The sequence below is a fragment of the Oncorhynchus mykiss genome, chromosome 20, assembly GCF_057628025.1.
Source record: "Oncorhynchus mykiss isolate SJ-2025 chromosome 20, ASM5762802v1, whole genome shotgun sequence".
NCBI classification, from domain to species: Eukaryota; Metazoa; Chordata; class Actinopteri; order Salmoniformes; family Salmonidae; genus Oncorhynchus; species Oncorhynchus mykiss.
The window spans coordinates 4,081,688-4,099,225 of NC_143041.1; positions in this window are offsets into that span (position 1 = coordinate 4,081,688).

Genomic DNA, 17,538 nt, shown 5'->3' on the forward strand with positions numbered 1-17,538 from the left:
ATAAATAATTTAAAATAGTGCGAGATGTAAATCGACAAAAAAAGCGTGTGCAATGTGTGTCTATGCCATCGGGTTAGCAAGAACCAGTTTTAGGAGTGATAGTTAAAGAGCTGCTGAAATGTGAAAATTAGATTTGTCACAATGTTGAAGGTCCCTAACTGCTGTTGGTGGACGTAAGGAAAACTACAGGCGAATATCCAACCTGAAGCTGTCTTTACCTCGGGCTACAGTAGCTAATGTAAACTCACTCACTTTTGTACATCGCCTTGGTCCGTACAATTGACCTTATTTTAGCGCCCCAAAAACATAATATTTCCAGATCAACTGTAATGTCAATACCATTGTAAAGCACACTTTCTCCCCTTTCCAACTAAATAAATGGCATGACCTAAACGATCTGTCCAACTTATCACTTTATCGCCTCTACAATGTAAAGAAAACACTATAAAGAGTTTATTTAATGTGTCATTACATACCTACAGTGGGGCAAAAAAGTATTTAGTCAGCCACCAATTGTGCAAGTTCTCCCACTTAAAAAGATGAGAGAGGCCTGTAATTTTCATCATAGGTACACATCAACTATGACAGACAAAATGAGAAGAAAAAAATCCAGAAAATCACATTGTAGGATTTTTTATGAATTTATTTGCAAATTATAGTGGAAAATAAGTATTTGGTCAATAACAAAAGTTTATCTCAATACTTTGTTATATACCCTTTGTTGGCAATGACAGAGGTCAAATGTTTTCACACACTGTTGCTGGTATTTTGGCCCATTCCTCCATGCAGATCTCCTCTAGAGCAATTATGTTTTGGGGCTGTTGCTGGGCAACACGGACTTTCAACTCCCTCCAAAGATTTTCAATGGGGTTGAGATCTGGAGACTGGCTAGGCCACTCCAGGACCTTGAAATGCTTCTTACGAAGCCACTCCTTCGTTGCCCGGGCGGTGTGTTTGGGATCATTGTCATATAATACAATTCCTCATCTTTAGGTTTTCACGTATCCAGACATTCCTGAGTACTGATACAGAGCTTATTCTTGAGGCAGCTAATGAAGCACACATAAAGGGATGGAACACTAAACAATTTGTCTATGAAATCAGACATCCTGGAAAAATTGTCTGAAAGTATCTTCAGTTTACAGCCTATATGTCAAGTCTACAAATTTGCCAAGTTGCTGAAGCTTTGGTAAAAAAAAAAAGTACCCATGCCTTAAAGAGCCTGGTCCTACTCAGGCCTGCAAACCAGCCTGAAATACAAGATAGGCAATTACAGATCGAAACTGGTTCGGTTGCCCAGAACTGGAAGTGAACTCTGTCAAGGGAACATCACCAGAGGACTGTTGCCAAGAACATAAAAGCCAAAGAAGGTGGAGGTAAATGACTGGAGAAACAGATGAGACCCTGGAGAGGGAGCGAGTGGAGCTACTGGGAGAAGTAAAAATACGTGACAACCACAACATTGGCAAAGACCTTCTCATATCGAAGACAAGATGTCATTCAGGCCCTTCCTGTGAAGGACTTCAAAGAAAGATGGCCAGCCCTGTTTGAGCCCACTCGGGTACAAAATATTGCTGAATGAAAATAGTCAATGTAGGTAAAACGTATATTGATTTAAATATTTTGTGTTGTCTTGACCAAATATTCTAATCTACAATTAAATATTCATTAAAGTCTGAACATTCTCAATCTGCACAAGATTGGGGAAGGGTTTCCTAATAGCATTCTGTCTCTCAGATCATCCTTTGTCCTTATGTGATCAGAAGATGTTTCCTCCCCCGTCTCCTCTCTCTCAGATTAAGGAAGACTTCAGAAGAATGACAGCTGTTGCTCTCGAGTCCACCTTTATCCAGAAGACGAATTGACACCAAAACAAAAGGAGGACATGCAGAAAGACGGGACACACGGGACGGGACACAGTAACACCTTCACAATGGTATATAGATTATACTATATGTAATTAGTTGCCAGTATTAAATGCATTTATGTGTATAACATATTACAGTGCAACATCATCCAGGAAAGAAGAGAGTGTGATCCGTGGCCTGATCATATACGTCGGCGAGAGGGTTGAAGACCTTATTGCAGAGTACAAGGTAAAGGTTTTCATTTTTGTATCCTTATTTATCTCTAAATTAGGTATCTTCATTTGTTCCCCTCTCTCTCCTCTCAAATGGTACAGTTAATCTAGTAGCCTAGTCTGTTATTTCTAAACAATTTCACTCAGGATGCTGACGACACCATGATCCGAGAAGACCTCATTCAACATTTGATGAGGAGGATCTGTGAAGGATCTGCACCAGAATATAGAGCATGGGGATCTGCATCGAAGGAGCAGAGGTCCTTGCTGGTATTTCCAGTGTTTTGCAGTCATGTACGTTGCTTATGGGCCTCATCTATGGCTTAAATCTAAAGTACCCCAAATATCTGAAATATACCTTTGAGGTGTTCCAAAAAGTATTCTTGGAACTTAATGATCTCAGGACCTCTCCACGGGTCCAAGCTCAGAAGGCAAAGTTACTCGTTTTCAGAGATATCTAAAGATAACTATGAGAACTCTCAAAGGGCCACTCACAAACTGTGGTCTAAACCCTACTCAGTAAGCTGAAAAGCTAGTTGATAGATGGTATAGGAGCTACAGTTTACATGATGCTCTTTGTCAGGTGAAGTCATAAGAGACATTGTCAATTCCTGTTTAAAAAGCAGCTTTGTTTGAAAACTTACTCCACATGCACTAGTGGATATCTGAGATTATTTGTCAGGTGCAAGCTATCTGGATGTAACTCTACCTAAGGAGACAAGGTGGAGTTATACCCAGAATGCTTGTACCTGTCAAAATAATTTGCCCATATGGGCTTCACTAATGCATATGGAGTCAAGTTTAAGGGACAATTTGGCATATACACTACCGTTCAAAAGTTTGGGGCCACTTAGAAATGTCCTTGTTTTTGAAAGAAAAACACATGTAACCTCTTGAAACTAGGGGGCACTATTTTTATTTTTGGAAAAATAATGTTCCCAAAGTAAACCACCTATTTCTCAGGACCAGATGCTAGAATATGCATATAATTGACAGCTTAGGATAGAAAACACTAAAGTTTCCAAAACTGTCAAAAATATTGTCTGTGAGTATAACATAACTGATTTTGCAGGCGAAACCCTGAGGAAAATCCAATCAGGAAGTGCCTCTTATTTTGAAACTGTTGTCTTCCTATGCACCCCTATTAGCCATTGAAAGGGATATCAACCAGATTCCTTTTTCTACGTATTCCCTAAGATGTCTACAGCATTTTGACGTAGTTTCACGCCTTTATGTTGAAGAATGAGCGTAAATGACTACATTGCGTAAGTGTCCAGCTGAGGGCTCTCAGAGTGATTCTTGCATAAAAGACAGAGGTAGTCATTTTTCCTCTCGCTCCTACTGAAAAGCCAATTTTCCCGGTTGATATATTATCGAATAGATATTTGAAAAACACCTTGAGGATTGATTATAAAAACGTTTGCCATGTTTCTGTCGATATTATGGATATAATTTGATTTGATTTGATTAATTTGTCGTGACCGCTATTTCCGGTGGATTTCTTAACATAACGTGACAAACAAACGGAGGTATTTTGGGTATGAAAATAATCTTTATGGAACAAAAGGAACATTTGCTGTCTAACTGGGAGTCTCACCAGTTAGAAAGTGAAAACATCCGAAGATCATCAAAGGTAAACGGTTAATTTGATTGCTTTTCTGATTTTGTGACCAAGCTTCCTGCTGCTAGCTGGACATAATGCTATGCTAGACTATCGATAAACTTACACAAACGCTTCTCTTGCTTTGCCTGTAAAGCATAATTTCAAAATCTGAGATGACAGGGTGATTAACAAAAGGCTAAACTGTGTTTCACTATATTTCACTTGGGATTTCAAGAATATGAATATTTTCTAGTAATATTTTTTGACCGTTGCTGATTAGTGTAGTTGATGACAATTCTCCCGGATCCACAATTTTTTGAAAGTGTTTTTTCCTCTTTTACATTTTTTTCCTTCAAATCAAATCAAATCAAATGTATTTATATAGCCCTTCTTACATCAGCTGATATATCAAAGTCCTGTACAGAAACTCAGCCTAAAACCCCAAGCAGCAAGCAATGCAGGTGTAGAAGCACGGTGGCTAGGAAAAACTCCCTAGAAAGCCCAAAACCTAGGAAGAAACCTAGAGAGGAACCAGGCTATGAGGGGTGGCCAGTCCTCTTCTGGCTGTGCCGGGTGGAGATTATAACAGAACATGGCCAAGATGTTCAAATGTTCATAACTGACCAGCATGGTCAAATAATAATAATCACAGTAGTTGTCGAGGGTGCAACAAGTCAACACCTCAGGAGTAAATGACAGTTGGCTTTTCATAGCCGATCATTGAGAGTATCTCTACCGCTCCTGCTGTCTCTAGAGAGTTGAAAACAGCAGGTCTGGGACAGGTAGCACGTCCGGTGAACAGGTCAGGGCTCCATAAGTTGTGCCTAACAACTTGAAATACATTTTAGACACTACAGTGAAAACTTTGTTAAATCAAGGCCCCTGAACACTCCTGTTTTTTCTGCACTATGCAATGATATGGGCAGTGTCGTTTTTAAAAATATAGAGACGAGCTTAAAACTTCTTATGGGCAGGTGGGACAGTAGCGTCCCACCTGGCCAACATCTGGTGAAATTGCAGGATGCGAAATTCAAACTACAGAATTATAAATATTTAACTTTCATGAAATCACAAGTGTAATACATCAAAATAAAGCTTAACTTCTTGTTAATCCAGCCGCTGTGTCAGATTTCAAAAAGGCTTTACGGCGAAAACACACCATGCGATTATCTGAGGACAGCGCCCCGCATACAAAAGCATGAAAAACATATTTCAACCAGGCAGGTGCGCCACGAAAGTCAGAAATAGCGATATATAAATGCCTTACCTTTGATCTTCTTCTGTTGGCACTCCAAAAGGTCCCAGATACTTCACAAATGGTCATTTTGTTCGATGATGTCCTTCTTTACATCCATAGAAACTCAGTTTAGCTGGCGCGCTTCAGTCAATAATCCACCCAGTTTCCCTCCATCAAAATGCATACAAAATGAATCCCAAACGTTACTAATAAAGTTTTCCGAACAAGTCAAACAACGTTTATAATCAAACCTTAGTTACCCTAATACGTAAATAAACAAATTTAAGATGGAGAATCGTTGTTGTCTTTACCAAAGAACGCACTCTCTCCAAGCGCTTGTAAACACTACAGCCAAAATGGGAGTCACCTAGAAAAACTACAATTTCTGGCTAATTTTTCCAAAAACCTGCATGAAACTCTTTCTAAAGACTGTTGATATCTAGTGGAAGCCCTAGGAACTGCATTCTGGGAGGATTTCGCCTTATAATAGAAGTGACAGCCATTGAAAACAGGGGTGGGCTGAAATTATTTTTTGGGGGGATGGATTGTCCTCAGGGTTTTGCCTGCCATATCAGTTCTGTTATACTCACAGACATAATTTTAACAGTTTCAATTAACAAATAAGGTTTTATTTGTAAGATGGTTAAATAAAGAGCAAAATTATTGATTATTATTATATTATTATTTGTGGCCTTGGTCGTATAAGAGCTCTTTGTCACTTCCCATGAGCTGTGTTGTGACAAAAACTCACACTCATTCTTATGTTTAATAAATGTATAGTGTATGTGTGGCAGGCTTACAATGATGGCAAAAAACATCATTTGAGAGTGCGCTGACCCTGGTGCTAGAGGGGGTACGCAGCTGGAGGTTGAATGTTTGAAGGGTTGCTAGTTTAAAATCCTAGATGCCGTTGCCTGCCGTTGTGCCCTTGAGCAAGGCACTTAATCCCCCACAACAACTGCTCCATGGGTGCCCCTTGTGGCAGCCAGAGCACCTTGTCCCTATCCAACCTGTGTGTGTGTTGTTCGGGAGTTAGGACAAAACGGAAGTCAAAATTTGGTTGGACCTTGTGTACAATTGACAAATAAAGTTATTTTAATCTTAATTACTTGGACGTGATCAAATGAATGTCCAAAAGATGAAGTTACAGACACTACATTCTGTTTATCTAACTGAATAGTGGCCGGTGACTTTAATGCAGGAAAACTGAAATCGATTTTACCTAATTTCTACCAGCATGTCATCGGTGCAACTAGAGGCGAAAAAACTCTAGCTCACCTTGACTCCACACACAGAGATGCATATAATGCTCTCCTCACCGTCCATTTGGCAACTCTGACGATAACTCTATCCTCCTGATTCCTTCTTACGAGCAAAAACTCAAACAGGAAGTACCAGTGATAGGTCACTGTAGGGACAACGTTGTCAATGCACTTATTCATGAAGCCGGTGACTGATATGATAAACTTCTCAATGTCATCTGATTAATCCCTCTCAGCCTTTCCCTCAACGTCAGCAAGACAAAGGAGCTGATCGTAGACTACAACAAACGGAGAGCCGAGCACACCCCCATCCATATCGACGGGGCTGTAGTGGAGCAGGTCGAGAGCTTCAAGTTCCTCTGTGTTCCTGAAAGGTGCTACAGAGGGTAATGCATATGGCCCAGTACATCACTGGGGCAAGCTCCCTGCCATCCAAGACCTCTGGATATAGAGGTCCTGGATGGACCTCTATACACTCCAGCCACCCAAGTCATAGACTGTTCTCTCTTCTACCACATGGCAACCGATGCACCAAGTCTGGAACCGGCAGGACCCTGAACAGCTTCAACCCCAAGCCATGTGATTGCTAAGTAGCTAGTTCAATAGTTACCCAATAGCTACCCTGACTATCTGCATTGACCCATTTATGTTACTGTTTATTGTCTATCCTATTGGCTAGTCACTTTATCCCTACCTACAGTATATGTACACATCTACCTCAATTACCTCGTACCACTGCACATCGACCCGGTACCCCGTGTATATAGTCAAGTAATCATTACTCATTGTGTAGTGATTTCTTGTGTTATTATTGTTCTATTATTTCTCTTTTTTTCTCTGCATTGTTGGGAAGGGCCTGTAAGTAAGCATTTCACTGATAGTCTACTCCTGTTGTTTACGAAGCATATGACAAATACAATTTGATTTGATTTGAAGGGTTGGGTCAATCTCTCGTACATTAAACTTGAGGGGGGAAACGCAGATGAAAAACAACAAAACAAGATGAAAACAGGGCTATAGCTCTAAAAACAGAACATTTCTGGAGGCACCTTTAGAGGTTCTTAACAATGTCTACACTGTATTTCTGATCAATTTGATGTTGTTTTAATCACATTTTTATTTGGCATACCCCCCACGGCATTGTGCATACCCCAGTTTGGAAACACCAGCTCTAGAGAAACATACAGGCTACTCATATGTTGACAGATGGAAATGTGATATATGCTAATTTAGGCTTTGAACGCCAGCCACCGTGATTATTTTAGAATTCATATGGGCTACCCAGTGATGTGCGATAGAAATGATAGCCTATAAAAAAAACGAACGACACACATTTATGATGAAAAAATATATACACCAATACCATTTTTTGGCTCATTGATGAAGATGAAGGTTAATCGAAAACCGATTGAGTTGATCAAGAAAAATGTCTGATTGGCCTGTAGAAAGTTGCGGTTCTAGCTTGTATGGCTCCTTGGGCGAAGCCCCCCTTCAGCACCCCCCTCCCCATCAAAATAAACAAACACCATTCGGAATTAACTGTCATTTTGAACAGAAATAAATAATCATAACATTTAAAACTATGTAAATATAAATACAAAAATAAAGACTCAAACATATCAAAAAGAAGTAACAAAGACCAATAGAAACAAATTGTAGTCTATCAATACTAATAAAAAATATAATTTAATTACTACACTATTACCCTATTGCTAAAAAAAACACAAATACATTTCACAAATCCTATAACACACAAATACACAGAATAACACACTTATAAAGAAGAGAACCTGATTATTACACTATTGCACTTCAAACAAGAAACACACAAACTAAAGTTCACAACTAATTGCATTATTAATTGCATTAGTACGGTACAAAGTTAGAGGTGCGCTATTTGATAGATTCCCCCGCTCCCCCTTACCTCGGGCTTCCAGTGGGGAGACCTGAGGTCAACTCCCCATCTCGTACTTCTGAGTGGGAGACCTTCCCAGGCAGTAGCCTGCCTAGCTCACAAACTAGAATCAGGGCGCCCACTCCGACAAGGTCACACGGTGACATGATATTATTGACATTACGTGCATATTAACGATAGAAAACAGATCGCACAAATGTCCCCATTCGGAATATTTTATTGATTTATCGATTGATAGATTTTTTTTTTTCTGTTTATGCATCTTGCCAACTCCTTATGGAATTGTCATGCCGTCATGTTTTGCTTGACAATGACACTGGAGTAAGGACAAGCACAAACAGATCTGGGACCAGGCTATGATGGAGGGACAATCGGAGATGTTGGCGCCATTAAAAGAAGGGAATAATGCAGGAAGCAAATTATAAGCTAAATGTCATACTGTAATTGCAGTGAAGCGTGGACATTGTTACAACTGGTATAACTGTTACATTGATAAATTGTAGCATACTGCAAAACAAACTCAACCCAATATTTATTTCTAAATCTTGATACAGTAAATGGTGAGTCAATCATTTAAATGGGGCATACCGATGATAGCCTATTTGTTCGTAGGCTAACAATGTCAACACTATGCTTAATACTCGGTAATGAGGTTTTGGCTACACTTCATTTATTGGACAAAAAGTATATTATTAACTTTATCAGCTGCTTAATACCTGCGAATTGAGGATAACTGACCCTTTTACATTTTATCATTTCATTATGGGACATATAGGCCTATCGCAAATTGCTTTAAGCATATAGATGTAGAAAATGTACATCAGAGTTTGACACATTTGGATATGCCTTTCCGCTACAATTTTTGTTTAAGGGTATTTTTTTTACATAGCCCATACATCAAATGTTTAATATATTTGAAACAAACTTATTTGAAACTGTCTCACCTGTTATCCACGATGTATGTTAACCAGATGCAACGAATCATTTCATTTGAACCATGTAACAGATTCTAATAACATGGCATTCTCGCCGAGATAGCTTTAGCGAATAACAAGTGCACGACACATTCATAACCACATGTGTATCTTCAGAAATGTGGCCAATGTGAATTATATAATGTTGCTTCCAATATTCTCATTTTATAGCGTCGAACCATACGTGTTTGTAGAGTGTTAGTCTTTTATAAGCATGATGGATTTTATATTGTCAGTGGTAGCTTAATGAAAGGACTCCCCACTTTGGACCGCTGCCCCGGGACCCATATGACCCACCGTCTGTGCATGGTATGAGCAGCAGCGGGCACTGGGGTGCACGAAGAAGGGTCTGGCCAATCAAGGCCTGTCCCCAAACAAAAAGGGAATAATTAGCCTAATATATTGTGCTACACATTTCTTACCAATGTATTTTCTGTTCAGAAGTTAACGCCTAATGGTTTTCATATGGTATCAAATACAATGGTCAGATGGCTCAGATTATGCATAAAAACTGTGGTGATTTATGCTAAAATAATGGGCCTAAAATAACACGCATATGTGGGCCTATTCAGACAACAGTCAGTGGCCCATAAACGATAACAGCCTATTTGTGAGACTTAACAGCCTAGCCTATGTGTGAAACGGTCTACCTTTATTGGTGGTTCCGATTCAAAATTATATTTGCCTGAAGGAAAATGTTAGTGTTTTTTATCGTGCCATATAGGCCTTACTTATATTTAAGCGTTTTAACATCAAAGCGGTCATGGGTACTTTGGCGAGGTAAGAGGCCCACCACATTAAGATAACAGCTTGCTAGGCTACAACTTGGCAGGTCCTCAAATGTAGGCCTAAACGTGTCTCAACCAAAACTAAAATATTGCTCTCCTACCAACAGATATCAATATGAATTCAATTAGATGAATTAATAGTTACTTCATGGGACAAATAACCGCATTTCCAGGCTTAGTCGTCGTCGATTTGCTATACACCTTTCACAATGTTGTACCTTTCCCTTTAGGAAAGCGATCTGTTAATATCTGTGCTCCTTGGTGTCCTTGTTCTTCGTAGCGCCAGCTGTGTACTTTATGTCAGTTGCCTTGTCGAGTACTGTCAAGTTTATTTCTAGCCTATTTGGCTTTAATTTTAATTTGATGCACTTTAAGATTATTCCGTATAATGAAAAGCGCTTTACAAATGTAATACATTAATAGTCTTATTATTATTATAATAATAATTATTATTATATTAAAGAATTCATTGAACGTCAACAGTGAGAAAGTTTACACAAGACAGCTGATTACATCGCAATTCGCAAATGCGTGTGTATGATTTCAATATCTAAAATAAAGTTTGGTGTTATCTTTATAAATTCCCCAACCTGCAGTTGTAGCCTATGAAGTAAAAAAAAGAATACAAAACTGTGATGAATTACAACAACATTGCAGCCCAATGACCTGGGCCCGGTTTCCCAAAAGCAATGAAAAAAATGTCAAATAAAAACCCTACGTCATCACGCACAGCCTTTTATCTGCAACAAGTCTGTTTGATGCAAAAAAAAACAGCTCTGGTGGGAAAAAAACGCTTATTCTTTTTATGCGGATTTTAGAATATTTGCATGAAAATCTGGGAGGCACGAAATTACAGACATAAGCCTAGACGCAAAAAAACATCGCGACTGGATTCGAGGCCCTGCCCAATTTTTGTCTAAACTTGAGGTCTATGGGCTAATGCTGAACTAAAATAGAATTTCCTCTAACAAACATAGGCTATAGTATTTTCTTTATTTGAAATTCAGTGATTTTTTTAGGCTCTAATAAAAAAAGTCTTTCCACAGTCGAGGGTGAAGGACAGGCCATAAAGGACACACGATGAAAGTGTTATAATGTTATTTGAAATGCTTCAATCCTATCGACGAATTTCATAGCAATCAAATAACGTACATCGTTGGAGGTGGTGGTTGACCGCTGGCAAAACGCTAAATGTCTCAGCACGAGTAGGCCTGAGCACAAGAGGAGCCCGTCACCGCGCTGCCAGCTGCAATACGTGCCAGCCAAAGCACCGGCCAAACTGGTACTTTGGGAGGGGAGAGTATTTCTTTCCTAATTCAGTGGCATCTGTTCATTATTCTCCACGTTATAGGCTGAAGAAGGGCTTGTGAGCGCGTTCCCAAACAAACGCGAGCATTTTATTCATTTATTTACAGTGAACTGCAGAGCTGTTGTCTGGACATTTCTGGAAGGGAGAAAGAGATACGTTCCATAGCGGTAGAGGGACTGATAAAAATTACAACCCCTTTTGCTGTGGATAGCTTTAATGTAAAAAATATCACGTTTATTTTCACATCAATTAGTGCTAGATTCACTGAAATGAATGTAAAAGAGATAAGACAATGGAAGTCGAAAGTTTTGCAGAGAAACAGATTATATAATATTAATGGGTTAATAATAATAATACATGCATACTGACATCTAAAATGTAATTAGATTATTCGCTTTGACATTTACTATTGATTTTGGTGTAGATAGGCCGAACAATAAAATGTATATATATATATATATATATATATGGTCGTTATATAAAATCATTCATTTGTTTTTAACCAACTCTTGTGGGCAACAAATCATATGATTCAATTACTTTAAAAAAATGTCCCATAAAAAAATGGTTTGCTATTATTTTTATTAGGTTTAGTATAAGATAAAAATGATAAGTTCAACTTTTCAGAGGAGATAAATAGGAAAATGTGAGCGGGCATACTATAAGGTAAATGCGTCGGTTTACTTTATTCTAGTTCCAGAAAATATTGATGATTAATAAAACAACAAATCTCGAGTAACCTAATCCTCTTGCTAAATACAAGTGTTTTGCTTCACACCCCTGATGAAGCAGGTGACAGGCCTATATAGTCCATGAGCCAGGTCGTCGCTCGCGTCTACTTGGGTTTACGATGTCTCATAGTGATTGTCTTGAAGGAATTTTAATAATAATTGTATTTATTTAATTCCTCCATCTCATTCGTTTTTCCCATAGGGATTTCACTCAATGAAAAATAATGTCAGTAAACAACACGTTATTGTTCATGTCTACCCATTAAATTAGCGATTCAGACACCTTTTTGGGCACAAACTTAACAATATTTTAAATATATTTATATCTGGCCCACCGAGCTCATTTGGTTGTGTATTCTACATCACTATGAACATCACTATGAACATTTTCAGATATTATTGGGCATTCTATAATTATATTTCGTACAAGTATGGAGACTTATATCTCCCTCCCTAACTTTAAGCATCAGCTGTCAGAGCAGCTTACCGATCACTGCACCTGTACACAGCCCATCTGTAAATAGCCCACCCAACTACCTCATCCCCCCCATATTGTTATTTATTTTTGCTCTTTTGCACCCCAGTATCCCTACTTGCACATCATCATCTGCACATCTATCACTTCAATGTTACTAATAAATTGTAATTATTTCGCCACTATGACCTATTTATTGCCTTACCTCACGGCATTTGCATACACTGTATATGGACTTTTTCTATTGTGTTATCGACTGCACGTTTGTTTATCCCATGTTTGTCTCTGTGTTGTTGTCACGGGCGTCTTCCTGGAAATGACCGGACCAAGGTGCAGCGTAGTGAGCGTACATTTTCCTTTATTTAATATAAATGTCGCCAGCAAAACAAGAAACAAAGAAACGACCGTGAAGCTTACTAGGGCTATAGTGCCACTAACAAAGTCAACTACCCACAATAACAAAGGGAAAAAAGGTTGCCTAAGTATGATTCTCAATCAGAGACAACGATAGACAGCTGTCCCCTGATTGAGAACCATACCCGGCCAAAACATAGAAACAGAAAACATAGAAATAAAGAAACTAGAATGCCCACCCTAGTCACACCCTGGCCTACCCAAAATAGAGAATAAAAGGCTCTCTATGGCCAGGGCGTGACAGTTGTATTTGTCAAACTGCTTTGCTTTATCCTGGCCAGGTCGTAGTTGTACATGATAACTTGTTCTCAACCGGCCTATGTGGTTAAATAAAGGTGAAATATATAAATATATATTTTTAAGTATGGTCATGCGAATTTAATCCAATTGTCCAATCGCCTTGAGTTGTTTGGCGGCCATATTGGATACAGGCTTATGTGGAGTTTAGACATGAATCATGTAATGGCCATCTATCTAAAAACATATATTTTTAAACACTCTTAAAACTGTGTGTGTGAAATGTGGTGCCCCTATTAGCAACGGTACAATCGAAAAACATAGCTGGCTCCACTACTTGGAATTATTTGGTTAAGCTTCCAACATGAAAATGGCACAATATGGGCTATTTTTAAACAATACTTGTAGCTGGTGCTTTCAAAGTTGTTTATATTATATATAATTTGAAAGGTAGGCTTCCTCTCCACTCCTCGGCGCCAGAGGGTGATGACAGGTTGCCCTATGCTGGGCAGCTGACATCGTCAGAAGACTGTTGCTGCAAAACAGCAAATGAGAGACACAAGGGGTGAGATGACATATACGTACTCCCCGAGATTTATGCCCATTGGTTGAAAGAACGGAAAGTGATTATTGGTTTGATTATTCAGGAAGCTTGCCTTAGTGTGCCATGCTCATAGGCTGAAGTTAATAGGTGAGTGACATTCTGCACGCTTGCTAATTTCGACACTTTGTGGAGTCCATGACCCGACGAATTGAAGGTGTTCTGATGATATCCAGAAACAAAATGCCACAATTTCAGCAAATAGACCTGTTTTAATCTGGACTAACTATTCTGCAACTACGACCAATTTTCCCTAATCGGTCACTATATACAAGATCCACTGAAATGATTCCATGTGAGGATTGGACACTGTGTTCCTAATTGGATTTAAAATGTTCAACTAGCCATCGGTGTATTTTTCTTTTCAAATGATCAGATTACAGATTTTCTCTGATTAATGTCTTAATTATTTTGGCGTTAAATAATATCTCACTATGGTTAATCATTTTCATAGTGCCATATAAGCAGAAAAAATATTGCCTACTTTTAGCTTGCTATGTGAAAAATCCATTATCATAATGAAGAGGCATAAACTAGGCTACATACAGCGCATGCCCTTGACTTCTAAATGACTATTTAAAGGTGAGTGACATCATCTAGTGAGGTCATCATCACTCGAGCAATGCCTCCTGTGGATACTCCGGACCCATGTGCACTCCTGAGTGACACACACACACACACACACACACACACACACACAACAAATTGTATAAAGTTATTACAAAGTATTAAGCCTATAAAAAGATTGCTTTGATCACGTGGACTGGGATACGTTCCGCATTGCGTCAAACAACAACATTGACGAATATGCTAATTCGGTGAGCGAGTTCATTAGAAAGTGCATCGGTGATGTCATACCCACAGCAACTATTAAAACATTCCCAAACCAGAAACCATGGATTGATGGCAGCATTCGAGCGAAACTGAAAGCAAGAACCACTGCTTTTAACTAGGGCAAGGTGACCAGAAACATGACCGAATACAAACAGTGTAGCTATTCCCTCCGCAAGGCAATCAAACAAGCTAAGCGTCAGTATAGAGACAAAGTAGAGTCGCAATTCAACGGCTCAGACACAAGAGGTATGTGGCAGGGTCTACAGTCATTCACGGATTACAAAAAGAAAACCAGACCCGTCGCGGACCAGGATGTCTTGCTCCCAGACAGACTAAACAACTTCTTGCTCGCTTTGAGGACAACATAGTGCTACTGACACGGCCCGCTACCAAAACCTGCGGCCTCTTCTTCACTGCAGCCGACGTGAGTAAAACATTTAAACTTGTTAAACCTCGCAAGGCTGCAGGCCCAGACGGCATCCCCAGCCGCGTCCTCAGAGCATGCGCAGACCAGCTGGCTGGTGTGTTTACTGACATATTCAATCAATACTTATCCCAGTCTGCTGTTCCCACTTGCTTCAAGAGGGCCACCATTGTTCCTGTTCCCAAGAAAGCGAAGGTAACCGAGCTAAACGACTACCGCCCCATAGCACTCACTTCCGTCATCATGAAGTGCTTTGAGAGACTAGTCAAGGATCATATCACCTCCACCCTACCTGACACCCTAGACCCACTCCAATTTGCTTACTGCCCCAATAGGTCCACAGATGACGCAATCGCAACCAAACTGCACTCTGCCCTAACCCATCTGGACAAGAGGAATACCTACGTGAGAATGCTGTTCATCGACTACAGCTCAGCATTTAACACCATAGTACCCTCCAAACTCGTCATCAAGCTTGAGACCCTGGGTTTCGACCCCGCACTGTGCAACTGGGTGCTGGACTTCCTGACAGGCCGCCCCCAGGTGGTGAGGGTAGGCAACAACATCTCCACCCCGCTGATCCTCAACACTGGGGCCCCACAAGGGTGCGTTCTGAGCCCTCTCCTGTACTCCCTGTTCACCCACGACTGCGTGGCCATGCACGCCTCCAACTCAATCATCAAGTTGGCAGACAAGACTACAGTGGTAGGCTTGATTACCAACAATGACGAGACTGCCTACAGGGAGGAGGTGAGGGCTCTCGGAGTGTGGTGTCAGGAAAATAACCTCACACTCAACGTCAACAAAACAAAGGAGATGATCGTGGACTTCAGGAAACAGCAGAGGGAGCACCCCCCTATCCACATCGATGGGACATCGAGTAATGGAGAGGGTAGTAAGTTTTATGTTCCTCGGCGTACACATCACGGACAAACTGAATTGGTCCACCCACACGGACAGCATGGTGAAGAAGGCACAGAAGCGCCTCTTCAACCTCAGGAGGCTGAAGAAATTTGGCTTGTCACCAAAAGCACTCACAAACTTTTACAGATGCACAATCGAGAGCATCCTGTCGGGCTGTATCACCGCCTGGTACGGCAACTGCTCCGCCCACAACCGTAAGGCTCTCCAGAGGGTAGTGAGGTCTGCACAACGCATCACCGGGGGCAAACTACCTGCCCTCCAGGACACCTACACCCCTCGATGTCACAGGAAGGCCATAAAGATCATCAAGGACAACAACCACCTGAGCCACTGCCTGTTCACCCCGTTATCATCCAGAAGGCGAGGTCAGTACAGGTGCATTAAAGCAGGGACCGAGAGACTGAAAAACAGCTTCTATCTCAAGGCCATCAGTTTGTTAAACAGCCTCCACTAACAATGAGTGGCTGCTGCCAACATACTGACTCAACTCTAGCCACTTTAATAATGGAAAAATGTATGTAAAAAAATGTATCACTAGCCACTTTAAACAATGCCACTTAATATAATGTTTACATACCCTACATTACTCATCTCATATGTATATACTGTACTCGATACCATCTACTGCATCTTGCCATCTTTATGTAATACATGTATCACAAGCCACTTTAAACAATGCCACTTTTATATGTTTACATACCCTACATTACTCATCTCATATGTATATACTGTACTCGATACCATCTACTGCATCTTGCCTATGCCGTTCTGTACCAACAGTCATTCATATATCTTTATGTACACATTCTTCATCCCTTTACACTTGTGTATATAAGGTAGTAGTTGTGGAATTGTTAGGTTAGATTACTCGTTGGTTATTACGGCATTGTCGGAACTAGAAGCACAAGCATTTCGCTACACTCGCATTAACATCTGCTAACCATGTGTATGTGACGAATAACATTTGATTTGATTTGAAAACATGGGCACCACATTGTGAATGACTACACTTACAAAGGTCAGTTCCTCCGCAGTGGGCACCCACCTCAGCCCTGACCTTCCACCTGCCTGGCCATCTCAGTCTGCCAGCCTGTACGCCATGCCCAACGAGGAACAGAACTGACACAGGCGTGGCGGTGAGGCAGTTGAAATTCCACTGCATAAGTGCACAATGGTGGCAGATGTGTGTGACTCTGAAATCATCACAGGAGACAAAGTAGGGGAGTTTTATTTTTTGTGTGTTGTCCTGTATAGTACAGTATACATAGCATACATATATACATAGTATACCTATATACATATACATAGAGTGGGGCAAAAAAGTATTTAGTCAGCCACCAATTGTGCAAGTTCTCCCACTTAAAAATATGAGGCCTGTAATTTTCATCATAGCTACACTTCAATTATGACAGACAAAATGAGGAAAAAAATCCAGAAAATCACATTGTAGGATTTTTAATGAATTTATTTGCAAATTATGGTGGAAAATAAGTATTTGGTCAATAACAAAAGTTTATCTCAATATTTTGTTATATACCCTTTGTTGGCAATGACAGAGGTCAAACGTTTTCTGTAAGTCTTCACAAGGTTTTCACACACTGTTGCTGGTATTTTGGCCCATTCCTCCATGCAGATCTCCTCTAGAGCAGTGATGTTTTGGGGCTGTTGCTGGGCAACACGGACTTTCAACTCCCTCCAAAGATTTTCTATGGGGTTGAGATCTGGAGACT